This window comes from Numida meleagris, chromosome 4 (assembly GCF_002078875.1).
Source record: "Numida meleagris isolate 19003 breed g44 Domestic line chromosome 4, NumMel1.0, whole genome shotgun sequence".
NCBI classification, from domain to species: domain Eukaryota; kingdom Metazoa; phylum Chordata; class Aves; order Galliformes; family Numididae; genus Numida; species Numida meleagris.
Genome location: NC_034412.1, coordinates 68519739 through 68535311, shown reverse-complemented (window position 1 = coordinate 68535311; position 15573 = coordinate 68519739). Strand labels below are relative to the sequence as shown.

At 40.6% G+C, this 15573-nt stretch overlaps 1 long non-coding RNA gene across 1 annotated transcript in view; it reads left to right on the top strand.

The window, feature by feature from the left end:
* The window catches only part of LOC110398424, a 91087-nt gene continuing 75821 nt past the window's right edge, over positions 308–15573 (top strand). Inside the window, exon 1 of the long non-coding RNA XR_002438375.1 lies at positions 308–441. This is a non-coding gene — a long non-coding RNA (uncharacterized LOC110398424). The remainder of the gene's footprint in view (positions 442–15573) is intronic.

The window sequence follows — 15573 nt, the reverse complement described above, 5'->3', positions numbered from 1 at the left end:
ATCCTGGTTGGTTGGCCTGTAGCAGACTCCCACAATAATGTCAGTCTTATTGGCCTTCGCTTTTATTCTGACCCATAAGTTCTCAACCCTATTATCACTGTCATTAATTTCTACACATTCACATTCTTTCTTAAGAAAGAGGGCTACACCACTGCCTTTCCTGCCTATCTCTCTTGAAAAGTTGGAAGCCATCAGTCACAGCACTCCAGCTGTGTGAGTCATCCCACCACGTGTCTGTGATGGCAACTATGTCATAGTTTTCTGACCACACAATGGCCTCCGGCTCTTCCTGTTTGTTACCCATGCTGCGTGCACTAGTATAAATGCACCTGTGCTGGGCCACCTTTTGAGTGGGAGTAGCCCTAGCACCCTCTTGACCATACTGAGGTGTTTCCATAGGCACCAACCTCACACCAACCCTTGTTTTCTTCCTACAAAAAGGTATGTTGTCCTCTTCCTTCACCAAGACATAAGACTGTGGGATCTTACTAGCACATCCCCCTCCCACAAGCACTTGTATGCTACATACAGTCTCCTTTCTAGTGACCCCGGTTTCACCCCACCCCCCCCTTCAGACCTAGTTTAAAGCTCTATCAATGAACCTTCCCAATTCCCAACAAAAACCTCCTTTCCACCCATGGGATAAGCTATTTGTATTGGTTGCCAGCAGGCCTGGTCTCATGTAAATTGAGCCGACGTCAAAAAACCCAAACCCCTGCTGGGCACATCAGGTTCAAAGCCAAGTATTAATCCGTTGGCCCATCATGTTCAGTTTCTCATCATTCCCTATAACTGGAGGGATAGAGGAGAACACGACTTGTGCTCCCAAACCCCTGATCAGTCACCCCAAGGCTCTGAAGTCCTTCCTCATAGTTCTAAGGGAAGTTCTTCCTATTTCATCACTGCCTACCTGAAAAAACAATAGGGGATATTAGTCTGAGGGACTCACTAGGGAAGGAAGTTTCTTCCTTACATCTTTTACACAGGCCCATGGGAGGTAGCAGACCTCCTTGCGTAATGGGTCTGGTCTACGTATGGGGCCTTCTGCTCCCTTCAGCAGTGAGTCACCAATGACAGTGACCCGTCTTTTTTATTTTGTTGAGGATGTTTTAATGCTAAGGGTAGTCCGGCTAAACTTTGGTGACACCTCCATGTGAGAAGAACCATCATCCCCGCCGTTGTCCAGTTGTCTCTGCAGAGCGCTGTACCTGTTCTGCAGGGGCAGCTGGAGAGTTAGGGGAATCACCGGGTGGGTGCGCCTGCATCGCTGAGCAAGGACCTTTTGCCATTGCCCCCTGTCCCGCAATTCATCACTACTGTTGTTAGGGGGAGGAGAGGACAGAGTGTTCATTGCAGCAGGAACGCTGTCTGCCTGCTGGTCCTCCCCTGTTACCTGTTTGCAAGGTGGCAGGGGGTGCTTCATGTGGAGCCTCAGCTGGCTGCCTAGATCTCAGGGCTGGTAGGGACTGGCACCACCAATCAATCTCCCTCTCACACTCCCTAATGCTTCTCAGCCTCTCCACCTCCTCCTTCAGGCCAACCACTAGGCTCAGTAAATCATTCAACTGATCACATCTAACACAAGTGCTGTCTCCATTGCCCTGCACTGCATGGACCAGGCTCTGGAACTCACTGCAGCCAGAGACCTGTGTACTAGTGTGTTGTTGTGGAACCTCTGTCTGGGTCTCCACATTTTTCCTGGCAATAGCCATACACCGGGGTGCAGCCATGGCAAACCAGCAGACTCACTATCAGCTGACTATCATGACTATGTTTAAGCAACAAAAATTCTCAGAAGCACCTTGTTGGGGAAGAAATGTACCTATTCTGTACTAAATTTCCATTAGCATTTAGTTTTAAGGAGCCAGTTGCCAAAATTCAGGTAAGTCTTTTGAAGATGGGAACAAAGCCTAAAAAATGGCTTCTGGATATTTGCAGCTTGAGGAAGTCAAGACCTGTACATTTCACTAGAATGTAATTCTGGAACGTAATTCTAGAAGGTAACTTTACAATGAAAGAAACAGAAATATTGTGATAGGATATGATATAAAAATGCTGTGAAATCAGCATTTGTTTGGGATGATCAGCTGAATGATTTACAACTTGGACTATAACTTAAGCAGTTCCCAAAAGACAATCTGTTATGCCTATCTGTTTTGCAACTGGGATTTAAAATCTCTGCTTATTTCATAGCTGTAGAACAATTTAGATTAAGAAATTTTTCTGAACATAAAACATACGCAAGCCAGCATGAAGTTGTGTGATTGATTGAAACTAATAGGATCTTTGCTTATTACATGATTTCTGTAACAGTTTGTGTTATTTAAACAGCATGCAAAATAACATCCAGTCAAGAATTTCAATCAGATATACATTAGAAAAGTCAGTTTTGTGCATCATATATTGAGGGAAACTCCATGATGTCTCAAACTGGACAACTGGAAATTTGAATTCTTCTTATTGAAACCTTCATTGTTCTTTTTTTCCCTTCCCTTTCATTGCATGTCACTAATAATTCTAAAATAAGCATAACTAAAATAGGAATGGAGTTTTTCTCTTGTTACTTCATATGTATTTGTTCTTGCCGGTGAACGATTTTTATTATCCTATCTATTGTTTTCATGCTTTTCCAAGTTTCCTGTCTTGCTGATAGAATTTTCAGTTAATTTTCTGCCCTGCTTCTCATATCCCGGAAAAATATGTTGCATGACTTTTCCCCTTAGCTAACCGAAGCTTCCATTTCATATCTCTGATAGATTTTAATTGCTTCTGGTGATATTTGAGTTCATTCTACAAAGCTCCTTACAAGGGATATTTATTGCAATAAAAAATGCCAGTGTACTAGTTTGACATAGTAATCTATAATGCTTAAATGGCTTTATAACGAATACTGAAAATATGAATGCTAGCATGACCTACATTTGAGACAAAAGCTATTCCCTTAGGAAATGGAGATAATTTACTTTTATCTCATACATTATGCATCTCCTCTTTTACACCCTGTTTCCATGAAAGATATTTTTTGTTTTGTATCAGAATTGTTTAAGTTGGAGCATTAGGCTCTGTTAGTACATTAACATCCTGTTAGGATTTCTACAGTCGTTCTTGTTTCCTTTTACCTATTTATAATTTCTTTTTTGTTCTTTGATACTTCACTCTGAGTAAATTTTTCGGTTTCCTCCTTTATTCTTTGAAGAATGAAGGCTGCTGATTTTTGTTGGGAAAATTCATAAACAAAAAAATATGCTGTAAATATTTTACTGATGCAACCATGTCAATGGCTAATAACTAGCCTGTATTATGTTAAAAAAGGAAACAAAATTTAGGACTCACAGACATCCCTAAACCTGATGGATTCCTTGACAAGAAGAGAACAGGATGGAGCTCCTCCTGTAAAAGCACTGTGCCATTTCCTTCAGACACTGCAGGATTTATGGGCAGAGTTTGTAGTTAAGGGAACAGGTCAACATACATTGGGTATTCAGCCCAAGTAAGCAAGAAGTCATGTCTGCCACAGCATTTAAGAAATTATCTCCTAAAAACAACTGAGTTGATAGAGATGGATATTTCAGCTACTTATACTAAAGGCAAAATGATGTGAGTTAGCATTTGTTAGTGTCACTTTCTAACTTGTTTCACATTGCTTTCCTTTATTAATTTGTAAGGCAAAAATAATAGTAATGGTGCAGGGTCTTTGAAAGTTCTAAGACCTTCAATTTTGCATCCACTGATGTTCTTAGTAAAAGTGTATGTTACGTAGGACAGAATTGCTCAGTTTTCTAGGTGGGGACATGCCACTGACCTCTGTAACAGAAGGATAAAACAGAATGTTACTTATTTAGGTCTTTAGGAAGATATCTGTTTGTTTAATGGACGCTTTGTCTGATCTGCCTCAGCTCATTTATAATTTTAAACCTCACTTGTATCTTATCATCTAGGATAATGGTACGAAAAAATTTAGGTAATAATTTTATAAGTTCTGCCCACAAATGGTGGCCACGTAACCAAGCTCCTCCTGGACATCTACACAATTTTCTAGTTGCTGTGTTTCATATGTCACGGGCATTAATGCTTTTTTAGACAATCACAGCTATGGTGTATTTGTTCATTGTTTTGCAGATCATAATACTACTGTAGCTGGTGTGTACAGCTGTGGACTGAAAGACATTGGGGACTTTATTGTTGTAGTGTTATGTGACAATATTAACCTGTCTCATTTGCATATTTAAATTTTTAAATTAATATATAAGTTGTTGGTTTTTTTGTCAACTGTCAGCAAAAGGAAGAGTTCTTGTCACTTTACCTTGAACAACAATATTTATAGCATCTAACTTTCCACAGAGGTATTTGGTTGTTATTCATATCACAGTGTGACATGCTTTACAGTGAAAGACTCAGATGGGTTATTTGTTGTTGCAGTGTCATTGGCTAACATGAATGCTTTAGAATACATCACTTATGTATCTACTAGAACATGAGAGAAAACACCAGATCATCAACTTGCTGTGTGAATAGAGAAGCGCCAACCTGACAGTGCGAGGAAATGCAAAATCAGCAGAGAAAGTGGCCTGTAAGGTTGTTGGACACTGAGTAATGCTGGAACAAACATGAAGCAGGAATACTAGTAGATGTTACATGTGACGTTTGGCAGCCTTAGCCACTTATAGTGTGGAAATACTGCTTTTCTATCAGATGAGTTACTGTGTGCATCTTAACACTGAATATCATTCATCGGCACCACACTGAGTTAATGTGGGCTGTGTGATGGGTTGTATTACCTGCCTCAGAAATTCTGATGAATATTTTACAGTTCTTTTTTCCATAGCTGAAGTTTACCTTTTACTTTTTTTAATTTTTTTTCATCATTCCCTATTCTGGCTAACTTCTTTGGGATTATGTAAGGAAAGCTGATAGGGGAGAACAACAGCTACTTTTCCTCTTGTGAGAGTAATTGCAGTACTTACAGTGGCTAAAAACATTATACTATATATTCTTTTCTTTAAGGGGTAATCCTGATTGGCAGTGGTGGTCTCTTAACAGGGTGTTAAATGCTACAGATTCCTGTTAACTTCAGTGGGAATTGTATTTAAGCTTTTAAATTGCGCTGGATGCAGCAAATCTGTGGTGTTCATGATCAGGAAGGCATATCACTGCTTTGTCCTTTTTACTGCAGAAGATGTGAAATTCTCATTGATGGATGTATTCTGTTCCCAAGGGTGCAGTTCCAGTGCTGTGGTGTTTTTTCAACTCGTTCAAGATTCTTGTTACTGCATGACAGTCATTTTAACTGCATGTTGCTGATGTATTTGTCTCTTTAGCTGTTTATATCTGTTCCCTTGTGCTTTTACACACACCTCCATATTCTAGAACATTCTCTTTTCTTTTATGCCTAGCTTGCTCCCATTCTTATTAAAACTTGTCTTTGTCAACACTATTACAATTAATCTATAATCCAGGCATCTCTTCTTGCTCTTGGCAATTAAAACATGAAGGAAAATCAGAGCCCATTAAAAAAAATGACACAAAACAAATGATATGATATACTCACTTGACAAGCAATGACCTCTAAAGAAAAATATTCCTCTATTGTTATCTCTTGTCTTTTCTCATTCCCTGCTGTGACTGTTGTGATTATTCATGGTTATTATGACTTTCAAATCCTTCAGCTCCTGCCTAAATGAAAATAGGAGAGATTTTCAAAGGCACAAGTGGAGGATACACACCCAGTTCTTATGGAAGAGATTGATTTCTTCTCCCTATAGGTACAAAAGCAGTGTAAGCATGTGCAGCTCTTTCTCACTGTCAGAAGGGATTTTGCTGTTTTCAGATATTAAACCTTAAGAAGATCTCAACAAGAGAGTATGGTTCCTCACTATCTGTACCTTGCCTAAAAATGTGTGCTATTTCTTTTATGTAGGCCCCATACGACAGTAGTGTGAGGGCAGGAACATGTCAACCACTATACCTCTATTTGTAGGAAATATTACAACTTTCTCCATTTTATTTTTAATCTATTTGGATGACTGCTCCTACTATGTCTGTCCTATCTTCCTTTTCTTGGTACTGTGCAGCTGTCATATGATTTTTTTTTTTTTTTTTAAGTAAAATGCCTCATTCCAGTAGATCTAACTCTGTGCCCAGTCCCTCTGTGAAGGCACTCTAAGGATCATCAAGTTCCAACCCTCCTGCCACCAACCTCCAGATCTGGTACTAGACCAGTTTGCCCGGGGCTTCATCAAACCTGGTCTTGAACATCTCCAGTGATGGAACATCCACAGTCTCTCCGGGCAGCCTGTTCCAGGACCTCAGCACTCTGTAAAGAACTTCCCCCTGACATCCAGTCTAAACCTTCTCTCCTTGAACATAAAACCATTTCCTCTTGTCCTATCACTGTCTACCCTTGTAAAAAGTTGATTCCTCTCCTGTTTATAATCTTCTTTTAAATACTGGAAGATTGCAATGAGGTCACCTCACAGCCTTCTTCCCTCCAGGCTGAACAAGCCCAGCTCCCTCAGTCTATCTTCATAGGTGAGGTGCTCCAGCCCTCTGATCATCTTTGTGGCCCTCCTCTGGACCCTCTCCAACAGCTCCACATCTTTCTTGTATTGCGGGCCCCAGGCCTGGACACAGTACTCCAGCTGGGGCCTCACGAAGGCAAAGTTGAGAGGGACAATCACCTCCCTCTTCTCTTCTGATGCAGCCCAAATGAAGCATTGCCATATATGGAGGTTACAATTCTGGAATTTATTTTGTTTAGCTCAGCTCAACCAGCCAAATAGCACTCTGTGCCAGTGATAGTATAAAGGTTGGAGAGCTGACTTTCATGCTGTGATTATGTTGACCTGACCTTAGATCAGTGAGGGCTGGTTTGCTCCCCAGAATTTGCTGAAACAGTTTCCATTCTGCTTCTGCTCATCCTGTAGGCCCAAGATGTGTTATTGGAAAGCCACATCAACAGAGGTGAAATCTTACCTCATTGGTACCTTCTTTTCTCCAGTCCTATTAAATGCGACTGGAAAGAACTGTTAAGCAAACTCAAAAATGTGAGTTTTAATTATTATAAGAAACTGGACAAATGAGAAGAAATGCAATGGACGGTTGCAGAACTGAATAACAGCCGGAATCTTATCTTGAAATGGTATTCCCATGTAGAGGCATACTTTTTCAAAGTGATAGTAGCCACAGAAGTCATACAGCAGGAGGCAGTATTAATGAGTAGGAGAGTTGAGCTGTTTTCAGAGAACATTGAGGACATGAGGAGCAGCGCTGTAGCTCTCTGAAGAGGTGTACTAGAAGGTAGGCCATTATGTGTATTTGTAATGAAGTGTCAGAGAGGAATAAACCCTGTGGTATCTATCAGGAAAGGCTAAGAAGGACTGGAAATGGTGTGGAGCATTTAGAATGGCTCCGGCTGCATAGACACGATCAGAAATTATTTATACTAACTTATACTGATTTTTTTCTTAAATATTTTAGAATGTTAACATCACAGTTTAAAAGGGAATGTTGTTTTTAACATGGTAATAGCTAACAGCTTGGTCATTGGCAGCACTTACCAATGATTAGGTTGTTATAGTCCAGAGGCAAAATTATGGGTCATTCAAGTTTTCATGAAAGTCAGGAACAATGCTGGTGATCACTGGTGATCACTGGTTTGGAACCTGTAACTATTTGTGTTTGTGTAGCACTTGCAGCTAGTTGCAGTCTGCTATAATTTGTGTTAATATAAATTCAGCAATTCAGAGCTATGTGTGACATTTTTGTATTTGTTCACAGATGATCTATTACCTAAAAAGGGAATAATTGGATTTTTCTCTGGCTAATACTGTGTATAAGGCAGAGAGTGCAATTATAGATTATTGTGAACTTCTATCCAATTCTGAGTGAACGAAGGATGGATGAAACCGCTCCTGTGTAAAATACCTTGTAATGCCCTAACGTGAGTTGCAAGATAATAGCAAAACAACTGTTCTGGAAAAGTCAAAAACTGTTTCTTGGCTAAAAAGCGATTGTTATAGTTGTATGGAGGAAGAACCTAAGGATGTTTAAACAAGCCGTCTAATGTCCATTTCTAAAAATCTGCCTTATTTGGACTGTATTCAGTAGTAAGAAGTCATTCCTACTAGCCATGTGTGGTGCCGTGAGTTGGTGATATGTCCCTTTCAGTCAATTCAGGAGATGCCTCTTCCTGCCCTTCAAGGCAGTTGTGCAGCAGCTCTCAGTACTTGGAGAAACTGCTGCTGAGCACACAAACTGGTCAGGGGGAGACTGGTGCTCACACAAGTGGTGAAGTTAAATAATTAAGATCTTCAATTCAGAGACATTTCATCAATTGAATTTAGACAGAGAGTTCCACATTTGTTCAAAGTACTTTTTCACACTAATTGAATACTCTTCAAAGACTTAATTACCATTTTGAAATTACTTCTGTATCCTGGATAGCTACTAAAATGTTAATATCTTCACAATCTTATGCCTTTTAAGTGAGTTTCCTAATATTACTAGTATAAAATACAGGCAAGTAGTTATTTCAGAAGTTAAAAAGAAGTCAGAAGCAAAAACTGACAAGGTTTGGAATTATATTATTACTGTCATTTCTGATTGCCTCCAGTGTGATAGGATCTTGCTGTACTTTGACAGCGCTATTTGCACACATGGCTGTGTGTCCAGAGAGGATGTGAGAGGGAGGCAAGGACGTTGTTCAGGGAATGTGTCTGATCTGTTACATTTTCAGTCACTGAAGAATGAATTGAAATCAGTGATAGCCATAATAAACCCCTGTGTGTATGTGTGCGCTTTGGTGAGGGGAAGAGCAGTGCCATAAACTGTTGATTGTGAATCTAAAATACTTGAAGATCTTTGTGTGTATGTGTTAGGCCTCTTCTGCAGAGCTCAACATCGCTGTGTGTGGAAGCACCATTCTAGCTGAAGGATGCAGTTCTGCTTGTTGTGACTACAGCAGTGCAGGGCTGTAGCAAGACAAGAGCACTGCATAGTATCACCCCGATGGAAGAAATTTGAGGAATTTTAACTATTTTAGGTCCCCTGTCCTTTGCTGATAAACCTGACTACAGACTCCTCCACATCTGGTATGTGGTCTTGCTTCTAGCAGAAGAGGAGAGGGCATGTTAGGGAATAATTATGGTTAGTGTAAATAAAATATTCTTGCCTGGCTTTATGTGCTCCTCTGCTTTTGGACCTTAGCACACAAGTGGGAATCTTTTAATGGGTGCTATATTCATCTGAAATGGCGAGAAAATGCTGAAGGCCTGGAACCAACCAGAAAAGTGAATTTACAAATTACCAGATGACCATTTTCACAGGAAACAGATTTCTTTTTTTTAAGAGGCCATCAGAATGGTTTTTGCACCCAAATTTTGAAATATTCCTTTCTTTGGCTTTTGGAAATGAACTGATTTTCCTGCTTATATGCCTTGATTAAGCTTAAAACTTTGAAAGCAGTTGTACTTCATTGAATAGTTGATAGATTGCATAGTAGTCTAGCTGCAGCAACAGTGTAGTTTAACCGTGATTTTTGAATCCTGCAGCTGTTCATCCTTTTTATTGACAAGTTTACCATGTGGCTGAATACAGACTGCATTTTGTGTGGTTTTTAGGAGTGTCTCTCTAGTTCCCATAGCAAAATGAGTTTTCAAAGCAAAAATGCTGGCAGCATCCTCAAAGTTTCTTTCTAGTTACCATAACTCCTGCCTGATTAATGCAATAAGGAGTTTTGATGAGACATGCTTGTTGATGGCATTTCATCTTTAAGGCACCTATGCTGTTTTTTTTTTTTCTTCCTTTTTTTTTTCTAAATGGAAGCGACAGTAGGCTTTCTGAAAGAGATCAGGTAATCCAGCAGACCCAGGCTGTTCCTTTTAGAGCTTTCTTTGTAAGGCTTCTTCAGAACCAGCTAGGTGCTGATTCCTTTATTCACATTGCTGAGAAACTTACTCAGTGGATAGGTAATTCTAATATTAAATAAAATTTCTTAGAAAAAAATCCAGCTCAAAGGAAATAAACATGAGATAAGGAATCTGAGTATATTGTAGAATTCCTACAATAAAAAAGGGAAAACTTGGTACTCTAACCATGCCCTAACCACAAGTGGCCATAATCCAATACTTTTGGATTATTGCGTTATTCAGAAATAGTTTACTGCGTGGAATAGGCAAGGTCTTGAAGTCAGTGAAAATGGCTCTGGCATAAAATTTATTCAGGTTCTTGGAAATTTGGGTGTTTCATTAACTATTTTTAGCTGCATCATGACCTGTCTTAATGAAGAAACACCTGTTAATTAAACTTATTTTGCAGACTGTCAAATGGTTGTCTAAATGTAAATATATCTGGTCACCTTACATGTCACATGGAAGATATAAAACAGAAAGACTTGCTGAAATTGATGTTACTACAACCTACTCTCTGGGAACACCTTCTGCTGAACAAAGACTTTTTAATGAATTTTCCATTGCTTTAGCATCATCTGCAGTACTGTATCATCATACTTGGTGTACCTGTGTGCAAGAGCTACAACTAGATGGTTTGCAGAGGGGCTGTTCTGTTGACAGCTGTCATGTAAGCAGAAGCCTGTGGATGGAATGGGGAATATCAGCTCATGGATTTTGAGTAGGCAGGGGAAGGAGGGAGACAACACGCAACATGCTGCAGCAGATGTAGCTCATCACAGGAGATTTTGCTGCAAGATGGCAGAAGCTTATGCAAATAATGGAAATGCCAAGTGAAAAAACAGAGCACTTGCATTGAAGCTCTCTTAACAGACTCTACAATACATGCAGATTTGCTGTAAATTATTGTGTATTTCCTGAGTCTTCGTAAGTACATGTAATGACAGGATTTTTGGCTGCTTTTTTTTTTTTTCCCCATCTTTCCTAAGAGTCCCTCTGGGAGTCTATGTAGACATTGTGCTGAGTTCACATCAGCATTTCTGATAATTGTTCCTGATGCTTCTCCATACTATGGGCTTTTTAACAGAAAAGTAATGACAGATTGCCTTCCCTAAAGAGGAACAAAAGAAGTCTGAAGTGAACTAAAAAGAGAAAGGGAGAAAATGCTACTTACAGTAAATGTTTCCATTACAGTGCATGCAGAATAAGTGATTAAAGAAATCAAGGAAATTTCTCATTGAAAAAAACCTATGCTTCTTTCCCACTTTCTCCTCCTAACATCTAGATTTTTGCTAAAACTTGATTGTTACTATGAAATTACTTACTGGAGAATCTGCTTTTGCAGTGATGCTGATGTATGAGCTATGCTTTGCATTGGTTACAGCACTAACATGATTTTTGTTAAACTCAGGTTAGTACCTTCTCACCTTAATGTATGCTCACCCATCTGTCATGAGAGTTGTGACTTTTCTTTAGCAAAATCTCTTCATTTTCACATCTCTATGCTCTGTCAAGCATAAATGAATTGCTAAGATGCCATTAAACTACAAAAGGTAGCAGCCATGTATTCAAAAGTAAAAAGAAAATAGGGCTGGGCTTGTTTCAAGACCTGAAGGAGTTCCATCAAGTAGTTTCTACAAAACTCTGCTGAAAGTCTATGCCTGCTAATCCTTCCAGTATTGATTCATGTAGATGACATGTTTGGACAACATGTCTAAACACTTCAGGGAAACACACCTGCAGTTAGAACAAAGTAAGTTACTCAGTTGCTTCACCTGAATGCTGGCTGTGGAATGGAAGTGACCCCCTTCACATCTGGGACAAAAAAGAACAAACAGAAAAGAAGAATACTTGTGATGCTTTTTGATAAAATACATGCACCTGGCAATCATAGAATCATAGAATTAGCTAGGTTGGAGAAGACCTACAAGATCATCCAGTCCAACCATCCACCTACCACCAATAACCCCACTAAACCATGACTCTCAACACTATATCTAAATGTTTCTTGAACACCTCCAGGGATGGTGACTCAACCACCTCCCTGGGCAGCCCATTCCAGCGCCTGACCACTCTTTCAGAAAAGTAGTGTTTCCTAATGTCCAGTCTAAATCTCCCCTGGCGCAACTTGAGGCCATTCCCCCTCGTCCTGTCACTAGTTATTAAGAGAGAAGAGGCTGACCCCCAGCTCACTACAACCTCCCTTCAGGTAGTTATAGAGAGCGATAAGGTCTCCCCTGAGCCTCCTCTTCTCCAGACTGAACAATCCCAGCTTCCTCAGCCTCTCCTCATAAGGCCTCTGCTCCAGACCCCTCACCTGCTTCACTGCCCTCCTCTGGACATGCTCCAGGGCCTCAATGTCTTTCTTGCAGTGATGGGCCCAAAACTGGACACAGTACTTGAGGTGGGGCCTCACCAGTGCTGAGTACGGAGGGACAATGACTTCCCTACTCCTACTGGCAACACTATTTCTGATACAAGCCAGGATGCCATTGGCCTTCTTGGCCACCTGGTCACAAAACTGGCTCATGCTCAGCCGAGCGTCGACCAATACCCCCAGGTCCATTTCCTCCACACAGCCTTCCAGCCACTCTGCCCCAAGCCTGTAGTGTTGCCTGGGATTGTTGCGGCCGAAGTGCAGGACCCGGCACTTGGTCTTGTTGAACCTCATCCCGTTGGCTTCCGCCCAGAGATCCAGCCTGTCCAGATCTCTCTGTAGGGCCTCTCTACCCCCAGGCAGATCGACACTTCCTGCCAGCTTGGTGTTGTCTGCAAACTTACTGAGGGTGCTCTCAATGCCCTCATCCAGGTCATCAATAAAGATATTGAAGAGGACAGGCCCCAGCACCGACCCCTGGGGAACACCACTCGTGACCGGTCGCCAGCTGGATTTAACTCCATTCACCACTACTCTCTGGGCCCGGCCCTCCAGCCAGCTCCTTACCCAGCACAGAGTGCACCTGTCCAAGCCATGGGTTGCCAGTTTCTCCAGGAGAATACTTTTGGAGACAGTATCGAAGGCTTTGCTGAAGTCTAGGTAAACTACATCAACAGCCTTTCCCTCATCCACCAGACGGGTCACTCAATCATAGAAGGAGATCAGGTTGCTCAAGCAGGACCTGCCCTTCACAAACCCATGCTGGCTGGGCCTGATCCCCTGGTTGTCCTGCAAATGCCGCAATGAATACAAACATCTCTATGCAAAATCTGTGATCACTAAGTTTCAGATAGCAGTTGGAATTTTGGATTCCTCCATGTCTGCCTCATCTCTGAGTGTTTTGAGCTGTGGTGAGGTCTGACAGCATGAGGAGGAGTTTTTGGATCATCTTCCACATTGCTTATTTATAAAGAACTTTCTGATCTGCAGTTTTGACACCACTCCTGCAGGCAGCCAGTTTCTTACTGAATCTCATCCTCCAGTACTACTCCAGTGGTGGCATGTGCCTCAGCTTCAGGGAAGAGTCTGCAGGATGTGTGCAGGCGGACCCTCCCAGCTGAATACAGGTCAAATTACCTCAAACTGAATGTGGAACATTATCATGTTGTCCTTTCATGTTCACTCTACAGTTCATTTGAAATGTGTTTTTTTTTTTTTCCTGTAGAAGTGATTTTCCTTTTCACTCTACTCAGCAGGACTGCTTGTGCAGGTCTCCTCCAAAATTATTTTGTGGGTGAATTCAGAATTTTCCTTGATAGTTTTGTCAAATCTTTCATGGCCTCAAACAGTATACCAAGTTAAAGCTCATGCACTGCACAGCCCAAACAGGGTTTGGAGTCTCTTGCGGAGAGTAATGCTTGCATGTATTTTCCATTTCTGTTGGAATCATTAGAGATGTGTCCCGCTGTGATAGGGTGCGCTGTGCTCTTTTCCTCTGATGTGCCCATTATTATGCCTCAAGAACAATTTTTCATCATCATGATGTCAGCTTTCATTTTTATGATGATAATACAGTTATGATTGTCTTTGAGATGTGACATCTCTAGGTCCTTTCTTGTCTGGCAGGCATTAAATCATTAATATTTCAAAATCAAATGCCTCTAAACACTGGCAAAATAGAGCTCCTACTTGTCTGGTTTCTTAAATTTTGCTGAGAAACATCAGTCCTATTTTTCTAACCTCTGATAATCTCCAGTTCTATTTCAGATATTGAGCAGTTATCTTTGATTGAGGATTGTTTCTCATGGTTTTGCATGTATAAGAAACTGCCTTTTATCATGGAAATCTCGCTAGCTTGTAGGTATTTCTTTCTATTATTGAGGCAGAGGCACTTTTCACTCCTGATTTTTATATTTCAGATTGGATTATTGGAATTCTTTATTCACTGCCTTTCCAGAACCTTGAATATTCTGGCTGCAAAATTTTCTCTAACCTTATTTCTTGCTTCTTGACTCACCCAATACATCAGTGCATCAGCTTTTCTTAATTAGCAATGATTGCCTAACTGAGTTTAGATTGATTTTTTTTTTGAGCTATTTTTTCACTTCATGAGCCTTTAAAAGCTCTTTCAAATTACATTTACAGTGTCACTTGCTGATGTTATGCATAGTTTTGTTTTTCTTGGAGCTTTTAAATATAAAAGTGGCAGCTTCATTTCATTGTGATATTTACACATTTTATTAGAAGCTTCATTTCTTCATTTACAAGAATAGTTTAGACAGGCTGGTTATCTGCAGAGGAAGAGCAGAAATGGAAGGATTCTTTCTACCCTTGCATCATCAGGAGCACCTGCTAAAAATATCTCAGTAGGAATGTTACAGTAATCAGCCATTCTTGACCTATGAAAGTCACTGAGAAGCATTCAGCTTTTTGATTGAAAAGAAATACACTATTTCTGCCTCTTTATGCTAGTTCTCAGCCATTTTTTCTCTCTTTTCCCCCCCAAAAAGCACATTTTCATTGTACCTCAGTAGCTACTTTCTCTCTTGTATGTCTTCATTCCTACCACAATTTCTATTCTTCACGCAATTCCAAGTGTTTGTTATTATTCTGATTAGACCTCATCAGTTTCTTTTCTGTAAGACTTTTTTTCTGGCAAGTTCACTTATTCTTGGCATTTGCTTTCTAGGGAATACATGTTGTCCTTGGGCAGGCATACACAGAACCTTTTCAGTAAAGCTTACGAGACAACTTTGCATCAACAGAGAACATGGAAGTAAACTGAAAGGCAACGATGTGGACGTTCAAAGATTGGTTTCAGCACAAGCTGGAGAATGTGAGCTCATGCCTTCAGTTTGTGAGAAGACCTTGTCTCTTTCTGGCCTTCCACTATCAGAAGCTTCCCTTGTCCTCCTGTGTCATGTGTTGGAATTCTGTCGGAGCAGTTGTAAAGTGAGTCCTGACTGCCTCTCCTTCCTGCCCAATGCCAGGCAGCAGTCTTTAAATGCTGAACATGAGATACAAAATCCTATTTGTGTTGAAGTGGACAGCAGGAACTTGTGCTGACTTCATCTCAAAGCTGTACAGGGCTTATTGTTCCTCCTTACTTTAGGGAATGCAGAGCTGGATACTGGAATAAAGAGAAAGCACTTGTATATATCGTATGCCTTTCAGAGCTCTGAAAAGCTGGAGCTTACTGATGTTCTTTTAATTACTGGACGATGTTGTACAGGAGTGTGAATCTGAGGTTGTTGTAGCCCTGGTGGGAGAGACGCTTAGCCAGCTGAAACT